At 43.7% G+C, this 16,171-nt stretch overlaps 1 protein-coding gene across 5 annotated transcripts in view; it reads left to right on the top strand.

The window, feature by feature from the left end:
• The first annotated feature begins 2,138 nt into the window (after positions 1–2,138).
• The window catches only part of GPRIN2 (G protein regulated inducer of neurite outgrowth 2), a 34,330-nt gene continuing 20,297 nt past the window's right edge, over positions 2,139–16,171 (top strand). The window contains exons 1-2 of one of the 5 annotated variants that reach the window (XM_069863984.1): positions 2,139–2,270; positions 2,807–2,890. The gene's annotated coding sequence lies outside the window, so the exon portion shown is untranslated. Of the gene's footprint in view, positions 2,271–2,656; positions 2,891–15,524; positions 15,950–16,012; positions 16,034–16,171 lie in introns of those variants that run through there. The other 4 variants (XM_069863985.1, XM_069863982.1, XM_069863983.1 and 1 more) reach the window with 4 other exon arrangements.

The raw sequence follows: 16,171 nt of genomic DNA, 5'->3' as shown, positions 1-16,171 counted from the left end.
GGAGGAGCGACCCCCGGGGAAACCGCTCTCCGAACATCCCATCTCAGCCTCCCTTGAGGTCTCTGGTCTCTTGAGCGTGTGATAAACGAGATCCGAACGCATCGTAACTAACAGAATTATTTGCCTCCGCTCCTTGCCTGCTGATGCTGCTTCCTCAGCTGGAGCCTCTGGTTTAACAGCTGTTTGTATGATACACGCGGCTCTGTTTGCAGCTGTTGCATTTGCAGAGTGATGTTTAACCTAAAACCCGAGGAGACTCTGGGTAAAGAAGCTGGGGAAGGGGCTGGGGCTGTTTAGCCCGGAGAAAAGGAGGCTGAAGGAAGACCTTAGTGCCTTCTACAACTCCCTGAAAGGAGGTTGTAGCAGGGTGGGTGTTCATAGAATCAGAGAATCACCAGATTGGAAGAGGCCCACTGGATCATTGAGTCCAACCATTCCTATCAAACACTAAACCATGTCCCTCAGTGCCTTGTCCACCCGTGCCTTAAACACCTCCAGGGAAGGGGACTCAACCACCTCCCTGGGCAGCCTGTTCCAGTGCCCAGTGACCCTTTCCTAATGTCCAGCCTGCACCTCCCCTGGCAGAGCTTGAGGCCATTCCAGGTGTTGGTCCCTTCTACCAAATGACAAGTGATAGGATGAGAGGGATTGGCTTCAAGTTGTGCCAGTGGGGGATTAGGTTGGGTATTAGGAAAGATTTCTTCACCGGGAGGGTTATGAAGCACTGGCAGAGGCTGCCCAGGGAAGTGTAGTTGAGGTGTTTAGGAATATGGTTTAGTAGTGGACACGTACGGTTGGACTTGATGAAAGGTCTTGTCCAACTGAATGATTCTATGACTATGAGAAATGCCTAGGAATTAAACCAGCAGGACTACAATGAAATATCATCTGTTTCTGCAGAATCTTAAATCCTGTTGGTTGCATTTACATTGTCCTGCTGCAGACGTAGTGTGGTTAGCTCTTTCTGTTCCTTTTTGAGTCCTCCGTAAGTGAGAAGGTATTTAGATCATTTTTATGCCAAGAAGAAAAGGCTCCATGTATTTCAGTATAGTGCTTTTGACGTAGTTAGCTATTAAATAAACATGGCATCATCAGTGCTTTTTGCTATTCTTGTTTCATCACTGAATTAGTAGCAATATTGAACTGTAGACTTTTTGCTTAGCAATTTTGCACTTATCAGGATAGCATCCATAAGAAAGTTTGAGACAACAGGAAATTTTGTTCTGTGGCATCAACTCTGTGCTTCCTAAGGTGGTGTTCTTGCTTGAGCTCACATTGATGTCTGTGTGCAGTGTGGTAAAGCTGCTTTAAGTCTCTGACTGCTTTCTAGAAGGCCACTGAAAGGTGAAAATCATCCTAGCCAGATGCTCTGTCTCCCACGCAAGCTGTGCTGCTTGTAGAGGGGTGTGAAGTGTGTGTGTCTGGGAAGCAATATCCATCTGCGGAGACAGCTCTGCTTCTAGCGAGTGGATGGGATGAGGTGAGCTGGAGGAACAGATCTCACCCTCTCCAAATTTCTGTGGAAGGAATTAATGTCAAAGTGGCTAAGCAGAGAGCTTTAATTTTGACTCTGTGCTGTACCACAGCCTTCCTGTTCTCCAGTCTTTCCGTGTGGAGTTCTGGCACCAGTTTGAAATAATAAATACAGGACAAGGGGAACACAATTATATCGTTCTTTATCTCTGATTACTAACCTCATTCCTAGCCCTAATTCTTTACAGGTTCCCTGTTTCATCCTGTATATCACCACACTTGAAGGAGCTGACATTAATTAATATAAACCAAACACATAAATACTGCTTGTCACGCGTCTGGATGTGCCTGTTTCCAGCATGTAGTACAGGAAAGCTTGGAGTGAAGGCTGTTTCTCTGTGTCCACTGTGTCTGATTATGGTCCTGATTGCTTCCAGCTAGAAGCTGGTATGTTTTCCTTTATTGTTTAAGGCCCAGCCCTAAATTTAAAAGTGAGATAATGTTGATCTGCCTGCGTTCCCATACTGTAACTTCCGTTCTCCGTCAGGGAGAATTCTGGAAGCGTCCTAAGAGACTGCTTGTCTAAGTTTGAGCATTTTAACAGGGCTTTTCATTTCGAGTATCAGTACTTCCTTCACAGGTATGTGTTCTGTGCATTTCAGCCTTCACCTAATGGATTCACACTCTTCTTGGCTGAGGCTGTGAATATTTATCCAGTTGTGTTTCTCACCTGCTGGATTTGAAAAATAGTTTTGCTTTCTCAGAGAAAGTTTATCGCTGGAACAGCTGAGAGCAAGGTGAGAGGTTAATGTTTTATGGATCTAGATATCAAACTACGAATGTTCTAAGTTTCTGGTGCATTTTTTGGACATAATTTTTCAGTGTGCATATCTAAGCCTCCCTTCTTACAGAAACCTTGGCCTTTCAAAGCCCACATAATAATTCCATTTCTAACTACAAAATTGTAGTTACTATGCTTCGGGATAACAACCAAGACATCCTAATTTAGAATACAAGGCAGAGGATCCTGCATTTTCCTCAGTTTATTTTTGTGGCATTAGCAACAAAAGTAAGGTGTCAGGCCCCCAAATAGTAACATGTTACTTAAGTAAGTTTTCTGTTTTTCTAACTCAGGTGGCACATTCCTGCCATGTTTTTGAAAATACACATTCTCGTGAAACTACAGAGACCAACATCTGGGGAGATGCTGAATACTGTGGTTTTTACTGTGTATGCCTGACACCACTTTGCTTACAGGCAATTTCCTTACTCTGATGGTGCTTAGTCTTGTTTTGAATGCTGAAATGATGGTACCATTTCTATGGCTTCTCAGGTAGAGGCTTTCTTCTTGCTTGGGCAAAGCTGAAATGGTGCTGAAAAGGCAGACGTGGCCACTGGAAGGGATGGGGTAGAAAAGGTAAGCCTGAAAATTTGCTACAATGCTGCTCTAAAACCCCCTGAAAAATAGAAAGAGAAGTTGGAAATGGATCGTCTCTTAAGGAATGGATTTCAAAAGTCAGAATACTCAAATTAAAGAATATTTTGTCACACAACAGTTTTCTAAAATGTGTTAATTTAAAACCAGTGTTTCCACATTGCTGGTGAGGCACCAGCTGAAGTAACATGTTTGCATCATTTATCATAGAATATTCTTATTATTTCCATGAGAGTGGGCAAAATTGGAACACAGATTTTTTTTTTTTTAAATGGGAGATCTTTGTGAAATATTTGCTCAGCACCTTTTATACTGTTCTCTTTAGAATAGAGTTGACTGTGTGTAATTCCTTAGGAGGCGTTCTTGTGAACAGCATTGACAATGGGTACAGAATTACTTAAAGAAGACAGAACTGTAGAATCACAAGCATCAGTAAATCTTTCTAATGATAAGTAATTCTAGGATAATTGAGTTGACATTTCCACTCTAAAGTTACAACAGATCCCTTTCAGTGAAAGGATTTAAAATTTTTTTTTTGCCTTTTCCTAAAAAAATTATTCCCATTGGGCAACCCTAGAATGATCTTTAAATCCAGGCATTGTAATTGAAATGTAACCAAGTTCTCCTGTCTTTGTACGTTCTTCCTTGTGTTCGTGAATTCTAACTTTCACAGTTCGCCTTCAGCTGGACTGGTATCTAAAAAGGGGTAAACTTTCAAAGTTTAAGTTAAAGCGTGGCTAATTTAGTTGAGACTGCTGAATCAGCCAGGGACATAACAGATTAGAGTCTGCAGGGAGCATTGATTGGCACTCTAACTACAACAAATACATTACAATGAGAAGTATAATTATGAATGACAGAAATAATGAGTACTTAGAATTTCTATAGTGCCTTTCATTCCCAGGCTCCCTCTTTCTGCACCAACATCATTTACTGGTAGTTAACCAGCACAAAAGCTATTTGAAATAATAGTTATTGTTATCCTTATTTTATAGATTGTTTAACAACTGGAATTCCTCCAGATTCACACTTGTGTAACTGAGATAAGACTTTCTCCCGCAATCTACCATTTGCCTTGGACTAACATCGAGTTCTTAGCTTTAGCAGGCTGTGGATAATTGACTGTTTCAGAAAAGAAAATGTGAAAGAAAGATTTATTCTGCCATAAAAAATCCTTTAGATTCGTTCTGGGAGACATTTGTTAGTTTCCTTTCCAAGGAAAAGGTGGGAATGGAAAAATAAGTGCATCCAGAAGGGAATGAGTCTGCCAGATTGTTTTCTCTCAGCTCAGCTGTTGATGGTAGTTTCCTTTCAGCACTCTTGAGTGTCTCAGGCTATAATTCAGAACTGCTGTCCCAGTAAAATTACAGGCATGAAGTGGGGAGGGGGACAGAGCCAGCATGGACAGGAAAACACTCTTCAAAAGCTGCCTTGTCTGGTGACTCTAGAACAGCTTGGGGAGAAAGGCAGCGAAAAGAGGGGTGGGTGTGTGCGTAAGGGAGCATTAACCTAATTAAGTGGTTTGGATTTATATAGAATCATAGAATGGTTTGGATTTGAAGGGACCTTAAAGCCCACCCAGTTCCAACCCCTGGCCAAGGGCAGGGACGCTCCCACCAGACCAGGTTGCTCAAAGCCCCATCCAGCCTGGCCTCGAGCACCTCCAGCGATGGGGCAGCCACAGCTTCTCTGGGCAGCCTGTGCCTGTGCCTCACTGCCCTCACAGGAAATTTTTTCTTCCTAATATCTCATCTAGATCTCCCTTTTTTCAGCTTAAAACCGCTACTTTACTATTTCATCTCAGCCCAGTGAAACCCCTGACTGCAGCTACTCTTTAGGGAGAGGCAGGCAGGACGTTTTCTGGACCTGTGTAAACCTTCCACTCAAGCGTTATCTGTGCCATCGCTTTCCTGCTGGCTCAGAACTCTCCAGTGGAGCCTTGGGCACGTGAAAAACCTCTGCAGTTTACACAGAGCATGCTGTGCAAGGCAGGTTTTTTCCATGCTTCGATACTCATCTTTTGCTCAGTACTAGAGGTCCCTGACAGACATGAATTCACGGTGTGTTTGCTTTCTCTTTAGAGCCTTCTTAGGAATCTTTTCAGCAGTGTTACATTATGACCACTGATATGAAGGTGTACGGAGGTAAAGCCTGGATATCAACACTTCTACAGAACTTGGAATATTTTGCTTTTTTTTTAACCTTTTCCTTTTAGTTCTTTAGCTGTTGATTTTGCCCAATGCTAAAATTTATGCAAGCTGTAGCACCACCTCCTGTCCAAAACTGGGTATTCATGGGAATCAATAGAGCAAAGGGTTCTCTTAAAGGTGGCCTTTTTTTTTTCTTTGCTGTATGAAACAGAATGCAGAAAATTTGAACTTTTATTCCTTTCAATTGAATTTTCCTTTTTTTTACAATAGTGATTTCCGAAAGACCAGGCCTAGCCTGCTTTTACTGGAACATGTGCTCCTGGTTGTGGAATATCTTTGCCAGTGTAAATTGCATTAAGAAAGTCAGCAGCTGTTGCTGTTTAAAGGAAAAAAAAACGAGTATAGAAAGTTTCTTTAAAATTACTTCTATTCATAAGCTCCACAAGGCCTGTAGAGGTTTTTACGTAGAAAATAACTTGTGAAGCTCTGGCTTCCGTAGCTTTAAAGCCTTTTGGGGGCGATAGCTGTCTTTGCGTTCTCATTTGTATACTACCTCGAGTTGGTAATAGTAATCTAAGTTTCATAACTTTGATAAGGCCTTGTGAGATTACTTGTATACACATGCAATGTAAACTGTTCGCACAGCTGTGGTGATGAGCGACAAATGTTGCTCCACAGCAAAGACGCGTTTTTATTTTAGGTGATACTTCCTAACTTCGACTCTCTCTGTAACAGGTAATGGATGTAGGCTAGACATAACGCAAATAAGATATAAATACTCTAAGACAAATGGTGAGAGAACGCTGAGCATGCTGATGAGCCCAGAGGCAGAAATGCATCTTGAGATTTAGGTGAAGTGCAGGAAAGCAGCATCATAGAGTCATTAAGGTTGGAAAAGACCTCTAAGATCATCCAGTCCAGCTGTCAGCCCAACTCCATTGTGCCTACTAAACCATGTCCCGAAGTGCCAAGCCTACATGGTTTTTGAACCCCCCATGGATGGTGACTCCACCACTTCCCTGGGCAGCCTGTTCCAATGTTTCACCGCTCTTAGAGTAAAGCAATTTTTCCTAACATTCAATCTAAGCCTTCCCTGGTGCAACTTGAGGTCACTTTCTCTTGTCCTGTTGCTTGTTACTTGGGAGAAGAAACCAACACCCACCTCACCACAACCTCCTTTCAGGTAGCTGTAGAGAGAGATAAGGTCTCCCTCCCCTCAGCCTCCTCTTCTCCAATCATGTATGTGGCATACCAATTATACCATATGAAATACAGCCCTCACTGTAAACACCTTACGGGGTACAAGCCTGTAACTGAGAGCAAAATTTGATGTTCAGTTCTGGGAGCATATACAGCTGAAATGAGATAATGAAGTCTGAAGATCTGTTTGCTTTAACTTAGAGTTGTTTCTGCTGGCACGTGTACGTAAACCTGCTCTGTTGTATAGCAACAACAGATTTACAGGTGGCATCCTATATGTTTCTGTGTTTGAAAAAAAAAATAGGGTGCTCCAAAGCCTGGGCAAGGCTGTAATGAGATCTTGATTAAGGGTCGAGGATGTGAGAAAAAAAATTAAAATCCTGAGTATAGGGAAAAATTAATAAACTTTTCCTATAATGAAGACCTTACTTCATCTGCAGAAATGATTCCTTTCTTGTTGGAAAGCAGCTGGGAGGCTGTGGGGCGGGTGCCAGCATTGGATCCTCTCTGCTGGCCACTGCAGAGGGCAGAGCAAAAACATGACTGGTGTTATCTGGACCCAGCTTCTGGCTCTGCCAGGATACACAGTTCAGTATAATCACAGAATCTGCTAGGAGACCATCCTCATATGTAGATGGGCTTAGTAGAAAAAGGCACGATGCCTCTTCTTATCCTACTTTTGCATGAATAATATAAACCAGATGATTCATTGATAGAATGTCTAGTACTGACAGTGCCTAGGATCCATCAAAAATACATCATGACTTCTCCTAAATAAATCTAATACAATGGGATTTGGTCCCAAATACATTTAATTCCAAGTGATATCAATCAGCTCTGGCCTGTGCATGAATCCTCAATACTAAGGGTTAAAAATTAAATCAGATATAGTGTAAATAACAAGTGTCACATGGGCAACATCATCGCAGCTGTTGGAACTATTTGATTGGCAGGAATAAACCAAAACCAAAAAGAACGCCACAACCCCCCAGAAAACCAGAAAGTACTCAACTCAAATCCTTTCACAAATCTGGGTTATAATCTAGCCATGAAGGGCCAAAACAAGATGATGTGGACACGCTTCATGTAGTAGTGACTTAACCTATGACTGCTGCAGCAGGAATGCTTGGTGAAGCATAGCAACAAGCTGCCCAGGGAATCGGTGGAATCGCCATTCCTGCAGATGTTCAAAAAACGTACAGATGAAGTGCTTCAGGACATGGTTTAGTAGGCTCGGTGGTGGTGTTAGTGGTTGGTCTGAACTATCTTAGAAGTCTTTTCCAACCTTAACAATTCTATGAGTTGAAGAATGCTGCACAATGTTTCTGTTGTTAGCTCCTCACTTAAAAATGTATGTGAAAGTGTTCTAGGAGCAGGATTAAAGTATAGCTTTCTTGCTAAGAAGAACTGGTGTCATTCCCACAGATATTGTTGTCTTCCTTGTCTCAGAAAGTTGATGCGTGAATGCTAGAAAGTAAAAATTTTTCCCTAGGAGCTAAGTAAGCAGTTTTTGCCCCTTTCCCGGCCTGGGGCTCAAATGGTGCATTCTGTGGCTGGAAATGCTGTCCTGAAGGACACCTGCCTACCATTAGCCAGCTTATTTTATAACCTTGGTTGTGTGTGGGGAGAAGTACACTGGTATTTAAGACTTGAGTGGATACCCCTTTTTCCCCCTACCAACGTAATTTTTCCTCAAAGAGAATGAATGAGATCTCTGAACTATTTGTTTATTTGGCAACTTGGGGCTGAAGGATGAGAAAGAGTTAAAAAAGGAGATTTTCTTTAGATTCCTGAGGCCTATGAGTCAGTGTGTCCATGAGCAAAGGTTATATAAACTAATAGATTAGACCAAGATTTAGTGCATTACCACTGTTACTGCATCTCAATCTGTCACAGAGTCAATCCCGCAGATTGCTGCAGGCAGAACGAGCCTGGGGCTTACAGCCCATCTCACTGCACTGCCTCTGGCACTCAATACACTTGAAATAGCATTATTTCCTTGCTGTGGGGCTGCTCTGAAATCTGTGTGTACTACTTTATAGGTCTTATTGGTGTAAGCCTTATTTAATATAGAGAGCTGTTACTGTCAGCTTGTGTCTAATTTGGATTGTCACCCTGGCTGCATAATGATTTTGTCTCCGTTTCATTTAATCGAGGTTCGTGCCTTTTCTGAGGGTGATCCCGTATAGGCAGCAACAGGGACTAGATCCAAATCTTCTTCCAATTCCCTCAACTTCCCTGAAGCTTCTGTCTTCTGTCTCTCTTCCTTCCATCATAGTCTCTCCCTAGCAGCCTCTCAGCTCATCTGAGAGAAGTCGGGGAGACCCGTATGGGACGACTCCAGCTGTATGGGATGGAAATACTGCCCAAGCGCATTGTCCAAGGAAAGGGAGGCTGGATTATGAGTTTTAGTGGGCTGGAGTCAATCTACAGGCTGTGGGTCCAACAGACAACTGCATTAAAATGACTGTGATCTAAAATTGTTCAGAAATGTTCCAGGTCATGTGGGAAAACAAAGCCTTTCTTGGAGCTACAGGGCTATGTTTTTACGAAGTGTATCAGCATCAGAAATTATTCTCCAAAGCTGCAGAACTTTCCTTTTGTACAGTGCTTTCCTTGGTGCTTTCCCCAGCTTCTCACTGTTTTCTTTATTTTACATCTGGGAACAGAGGCATTAGAGTTCAAGTCTTTATTTAGATGTTTGACTCCCATGAAGCACAGCTACCTGCCTCTGCAGCAGGCTTTGTTCACACAGTCAGCTCTGGGAACCAGCATGGATCTAGAAAGGACTCCAATACTTTCTTTTCTATTTGTTGTCCAAAGATAAATTCACTTGCAAAAGTAAACTGAAGAGGTTTAGTACATACATGAACATGTACTTGAAAAGAGTTCAGATCCAAATTTGCAACAATGTCTTGGTGAACAATTCACGTGGGACAGAATTATTAGTGACACCTCAAAGTGATGTTTTGAATTGAGTTTTTTTTTCTGTGAACAGGCCCTGGGAGCCCTGCTGGCTTCCCTCCTTTCCAGCTGAGAGGAACGGAACAGATGGGAGACAGGCAATGAAATGCAGGGCAAAGCTAAACATCTGATTAAATTCTCAAAAAGGCCAAAGCCCTTATTGCATGAAAGGCAGCTTAAAGCTACCCCAAAACTGGCTTGAAGGTTTTTTTTTCTGTTCAATTATTGATTGTTTTCTGCTACTCGATATTAAGCAATCGGAGAGAACAGGGGAGAGAACAGTGGTTGTGTGTGGGAGGAAGTGAGATCTGGGAAAAGGAGAAGTGAGAGTAGAGGGCCCATGTGATAGTCCCTTGATTCAAGATGAAATTCAAGGTTTCATGTCATGAAATCTTTGGTTTACAACAAAACATGCTTAAAAGAGGGATCTTATATACCTTCCAATACATGAAGGGGGCCTGCAAGAAAGCTGGGGAGAGACTGTGTACAAGGGCATGGAGTGATAGGATGAGGGGGAGTGGCTTTAAATTGGAGGGGATGATTTAGATTAGACATTAGAAAGAAATTTTCCACGGTGGGAGTGGTGAGGCACTGGCCCACGTTGCCCAGGGAAGCTGTGGCTGCCCCATCCCTGCAGGTGTTCAAGGCCAGGTTGGATGGGGCTTTGGGGAGCCTGATCCAGTGGGAGGTGTCCCTGCTTATTGCAGGGGTTGGAACGGGATGATCTTTAAGGAACCTTCCAACCCAAGCTATTCTATGATTCTATGATTCTCTGTAATCAGCTGTTGTTCTATAGATTAAAAAAAAATAGAGGTTTTCCAAGTCTTTCTAATATATATGATTGCTTATGTCAGCAGGCTGGCTTGCAAACTGTCAGGGAAAAATAAAAGCAAAAGAACTGGTCTGCTCTCTTGAGAAAGCTGCTCTTAAATCCAATATGAGAAAGAAAGGAGATGACATGGCTCAAAAGCATCAGTTCCCATGGTACTAAAAAGCCTGACAGCTTTCAAAAAGATTAATCTCTCAAAGGCAAGTACTGCATCTATGTTGCTCCTTGAAAATAGTCGTGTCAGTAGTGTTACAGCATTATCCCCAAGAAAGATGAATGTAGATGACCTGGCAAATTTCATAATGGCTTTCTAAAATGAACAGATGAGATAAACCCACACAAATCATCTTCCTTTTCACATAAAAATAAAATTGCAGGATAGATGATTATTCATAGCACATACTTGCTCCAATTGGGCTAACCAGCAGTTATCTTCTCCGAGGCAGAAGAAGCAGAAGTCAATGGATATAAACACTCTAAATATGTCTGACAGCTCTTCTTTTTTTAAGAAAAGTATTGAAGCCCCTGGCCTTGACATATCCTTAATAAGGTGTATAAAAATGGCATTTTTTTCCATTGATCTGTCCACCTTCAATATATGATAAGGGAGTCCTTAAAGACTAAGGTTGTTAGTGCTTTTTAACAGCAGCATTAGGCTATCATGTGCTTTGTCATGCAACTCGGGCAATAAGGATCTCCAGGGGAAACTCAGTCTCAGTTTTTGTAACCCAGAAAGTTCATTAGATTAAAGGAATAAAGCACCTTTAGAGTAGAGACTGGACCCCAGTCTCCTGTCCCCATCACTAGAAAAGACTGAGGGTGCCAGGAGAGGTAGGAGAAAGGGAAAGAATGCAGAAATAGCACAGGCTGGTTTGCACTTTGAGGAAAGTCAGAGAGCTGGAGCACCTCCCATACGAGGACAGGCTGAGAGAGTTGGGGTTGTTCAGCCTGGAGAAGACTCTGAGGAGAACTTATAGCGACCTTCCAGTACCTGAAAGGGGCTACAGAAAAGCTGAGGAGGGACTCTTTATCAGGGAGTGCAGGGACAGAACAAGGGGTGGTGGTTTTAAGGTGAAAGAGAGGAAATTTAGATGAGATATTAAGAAGATATGTTTTCCTGTGAGGCTGGTGAGGCTCTGGCACAGCTTGCCCGGAGAAGCTGCAGCTGCCCCATCTTTAGAAGTGTTCAAGACCAGGTTGAATGAGACTTCGAGCAACTTGATCCAGTGGGAGGTGTCCCTGCCCATGGCAGGAGGCTGGAACTGGATGGACTTTAAGGTCCCTTCTAACCCAACTATGAAATGGCAATAGATGTAGGTCATGATTCTGAGGATTATTAGATCTAAACACTACTTTCTGGGTCTAGTTCTTAGTCAGTCAGTACAGGGGGGGGTCTGAGAATTTGAGAAGACCTCATTTTCTGAAATATAACAACTCCTATACATCAGACTATGGTCTAGAGTTGCAGATATTTTTAATAAGCTAAGCATTTTTACATAAATGGCATTGGCTGCTTAAGTAGAATGTTAACATGTTATCAGATGGATTCTATCTGTAAATTATCTTTGAATTACAGCTGTTGCATGTTTATCTAAAATTTAGTTAGAAAGGTTTTAAGTATTGCTTATCTGATATTTGCTTTCTTTGTGAAATATGATGTTAGCAATAATTTGGCTTCTTACATCAAATGGAAGGTCATGGTCAGTTTTATATTTTTGAACCATCTCAAATGCATTTTACTTGCCTTAAAACATTTGCTCTGCTAGCTCCTGTACTGGACTGATTGGAATTATTTTAGGTATCTGAGCATAAGGAAAAACCGAACACCTGGCACTGCATACAGAATGCCAGTTTCAGTAAGGGGCTAGCAGCAAAGTGGAGAGCTTCTGACTGGTTAGATGCATAGTAAAAGTTAGGTTTGGCATTAGTTATTATCTTTAAGGCTTTCTCAGACTGTGCTAAAGGGCTGTTACTCTTCAAAAATACTTTACAAAAGAAATATCCAAGACCTGATCCAAATTGACTGTGGCAGATGACATTCAGGGTTACCCACAAGCCAGCACATGATTCCTGGGGGCTACATTATTGTTGTAGACTAGAACATATTCCAGCAATGCATTAAGCTAAAATCAGCCTGGTTGCAGGTGTGGTTTCACTGGCTTAAGTGGCTTTGAATCAACCGACAGCAAATATCAACCTTCCAGGCTTTGCAAAGAGAGCCCCTAGACAGACATAGATAAACAAATTAAAGCAGCGTTTTTGTGAGTCTGTTCGAAAAGGCACTTCCAGCAGGGCACTCTCCCCTTAGGGGCACTTGGTCCTGCTGCCTCAAAGAGCAGCTCTGCCAGCAGCAGAGCTCAGGGAGTCCAAGGCTGATGGAGAAGTTCAGCAATTACAGTCTGAGCAGGTCCAAATCGCCCTGCCTGGCATGAAAAAGTTACTGCAAACGTCCAGGTAGGGCAAGAACAGGCTGCAGTGTTATAAATGGGAAGGAGACAGTGGAGGGGCTTCAACAGAGGTTTTTAGGTCTCACACGGAGGAACCAGGGTATCAGGATGGTTTTCCCACTGTGCTGCTTTTCTCTTGAATCCTCCTGGATGGAGGCTGAGGTGTCAAAACCCGGCCTCTGGTTCTAACAGCTCTGCCTGGTGGTTCTCTTCTTCAGCAGGCAAGCAGAGCTAACTGCCTGTCCTCACATGCGATGACTGAACATCATGGGGCTGGTGACTTGCTTTCTTCTGATCTTCAAGCACCCAAACAGTAAATATAATAGTAATTTTGAAAGCTCTTTTCCATGACTGAGTGCAAGACCTTAATTTCTTCAAGTTAAATGCATTCTTGCACGTTTAAACCCTGTGCGGAGTTTTTAGGAAACATGAATGCTAGTCTGGCTGAGAAACAGTGGCAGAACTGTTCTGCAAAAATCCCATTAGAAAGCAATGTTTCTCTTCTTTCCCAAAAGAAATCAATCAACAATGTCTGGAGTTTGTCTAATGTATCTGTAGGCTATTAACTTCTCTGTTTCCTCTGTCAGCTTTGCTAAAGAAAGATACAGAATAAATTTTCCAAATTTGGACTGGAGATATAGAACCATAGAACCACAGAATGGTTTGAGTTGGAAGGGATGTTAAAAATCATTCATTTCCAAACCACCTGTCATAGACAGGGACACTTGCCACTGGATCGAGTTGCTCAAAGCCTCATCCATCATTATACCTTTTCTCATTAAAGGTAAAATTAAAAAGCTGTATGCCAATGGCACTGTTAGGGATGCCCAGATGTGTAGCCTGTTGATGTAAAAGTTCTTTTAGGAAGGACCTTTTGACGCTTTTAGTGAAAACAGTCGACCTTGCTGGGCTTAGCAAATCCAGGACAAGACCCTCATGTAGAGGGTTTAAAGAAAAAGAGAAATGTAATATCATCCTTACATTATGTCCTTGGTAAGTTCTTAGTACATAATTTGGGCAATTTAGGGCAAGTTTGGAAGCTGCATTTGACTGGAAGGGTCATACGCTGAGTTTTTCCACAGCCAGCTGCTGGCACCCATAGAACAAAGTTGCAATAGCTACAAGTGCCAGGGGTGTCTCTCATTATGTCAGCCAAAGGTATTTTGCTGGAATAAAAAAGGAACCAAAATGCTGCAGAGTTGTCCTTTCCCTGCAGCACCATTGCAGTCCTATCTCATCGTGGGGAGAGTTGCCTGGTCATGATCCTGGGCTGCCAGGAACGCTGATAAGACGGGAAGGGATGCGCTCGACGAGTTTCTGTTTCTGGACCTGCAGTAAAGATGCACAAGGTCAGCACAAACAGCTGACTTCAAGTGCCTACTCTGCTTCATTGCTATAATAAACGTGGCAAGTAAAATAAAGCAGCCAGTAAGGTACTGCTGAGCCCTGTGTGGTTGTTAACCCCAGAAATGCTTCCTGACCTGTAGTCCAAGGGAGTTAGTGAGTGCGTGGGGTGGGCTTGGGAACAAAGCCTGGCAGCACATAGGAAATGACTGGGTTTTGCAGCCCATTTTGAAGTCTGAGGGAGCAATCTTATGTTCCTAAAAGCATTGAGAGGTGCGGGGCTTGGTCCCCCTTTCCCAGCTGAGCTAGGCGTGATGCAGGGTACTGAGAGATGGCTTGGGGACAAGGTGAGAATGTTGTGTTTTACAGGAAAGGTGTGAACAGCAAGAAAGAGGACTTGAAAGTGTTATTTTCTGATATTTTGGTATCCTTCTCTTTGCCCCATCAGTGGTTCAATCGGCCTCCTCTGTGAATGGAGGGGAACAGAATCATAGAATAATTAGGGTTGGAAGGGACCTCAAAGATCATCTAGGTCCAATCCCCCTGCTATGGGCAGGGACGCCTCCCTCTAGATCAGGTTACCCAATAGGCCAGAAGCAAATAAAAGCAGCTTTCAATGTGGGGACAAAAAGTAGTGCCAGGGAAAGGACCGAGTGAGGCAGCTGATAAAAGTGAGATTCTTCACAGAAATGGGTCCCCACAGAGGAGGGCAAGACTTGACATTCCCCCAGTGCACCACGGATCACACCTGGCAGCTTGGAGGGACCTGGATGCCTGGGTCCTGGAGGCAGGCTTTCCCTGCTGGGGGAAGGATGGGGCAGGAGATGCTCAGGAGCAGCATCCCCAGCACCCTGAGAGTGCCCTCAGGGGAGCCCCTGTGTGAGGGCACGGGTGAGGACATTGTGCTGCCTTCACCCTTGCATGCAGCGAGGGCCAGAGCAGCTGCAGCTTCCTGCAGTCTGGGGATCCCCAGGGTGTGCGGTGATGAGGCTGGACACAGGGAGGTGGGCAGCTGGGAGCCCAGAAGTGCCTGCGGGAGGGAGGGAAGGACCTGGGGAAGGGCAACCGAGGCCATGGCTGCGGGCGCCCAGATGTGTGTGCTGACACATGCTCTTTTAAAGTCACTTTGGTTCAACTAAGATTTTTGTCTTAGTCAGTGGAAACAGGGTCTGGAAAATGACTTCCAATAGCAAGTTTGTTCTAAATTGTGTCCTGCCCATGACAAACTCGATAACTATGTGTAGCACGCTGCTTTTCTGTTTTTCCCTACTCAGCACAAACAATCTCCCTCTTTTCAGTCCTTTGGGACATCCTTGTTCCCAGTCCATCCCTGTTCACCTGATGCACTCTGGGCTTGGGGCTTTGGGGGTGCTTTTTTTTGGTTACTCCAGATTACTGGAAGCACTGGGTGTTTCCTACTGAGCATTTCACGTTTATATAAGGACAGGAATTGAACACATCCGGGGGGCTTAGCTCAGGTGCTTGTTCCTTTGTATACCTTTTATAATTACCTTTTTCCCCTCATCATTTCTATTCCTCCCTCTCTGCTCCTCCTCTTCCTGCCCCTCTTTGCCTCCCCTCCCTGTGCTTCCCTGGCGGCATCGCTGGCTCTGCACAGGCCTAGTTTCTCTAATCAGATGAAGCCGCAGGATTATCTCCCTCCCTCCCTCCCTCCTAGGCTCCATTTTGTTTCTTCTCCAGCCAAGGGAGTAGGCAGGAAGGAGCGTCACATCTAGGCAGAGGAAACCCCATCTCCCAGTCTCCTGCCTTTGATGCTCTCTAACAATCCCTCCTTCCTCTTGTCAAATGCTCACCTTAGTGTCAACAGCATCAGGCGGATCAAGGAGCCCAGTTTCTAAAGGAAATCTGAACTCTTTTGGCTTTCTGAGCATCTCTTTTAAACCCCTTCCATGTAACTTGGACAGGGAAGCTGGATGTGCAGACTCTGAGTAGGGGGAAGGTAAGGACCACCGAAGTCATGTACTGCCCCTTCTCTTGCCTCCTGTCAGGACACCGAACCATCTCCGTTTTGCCAGCAGGTCTCGGAGAGTAACAAAGCAGATGAGGGGAAGGGAGAGAAGCTGCACAGAAACAGACCCAGGCTTCTGTAAGTGCTGTGCTGGCAGCAGGGGGTTGAGAGCTGGACTGTAAAAGCGTATGAAATTGCAGTTTTCTCTTTACTAAAATGATGGTAACTGTGGCTTGGAGCTTTAATTGAATGTAATGTGGTTCTGCAGAAGGTGGGGGGTGGGGGGGTTGTGCCTGTGTATGTATTTGTCTTTGAGCAAGTGTTTCTAGGATATACTTGTCACTCTTTGGGGAAAAAAAA

This window comes from Phaenicophaeus curvirostris, chromosome 9, assembly GCF_032191515.1.
Source record: "Phaenicophaeus curvirostris isolate KB17595 chromosome 9, BPBGC_Pcur_1.0, whole genome shotgun sequence".
NCBI classification, from domain to species: Eukaryota; Metazoa; Chordata; class Aves; order Cuculiformes; family Cuculidae; genus Phaenicophaeus; species Phaenicophaeus curvirostris.
The sequence above is the reverse complement of the archived record's forward strand: the minus strand, read 5'-3'. Positions and strand labels throughout refer to the sequence as shown.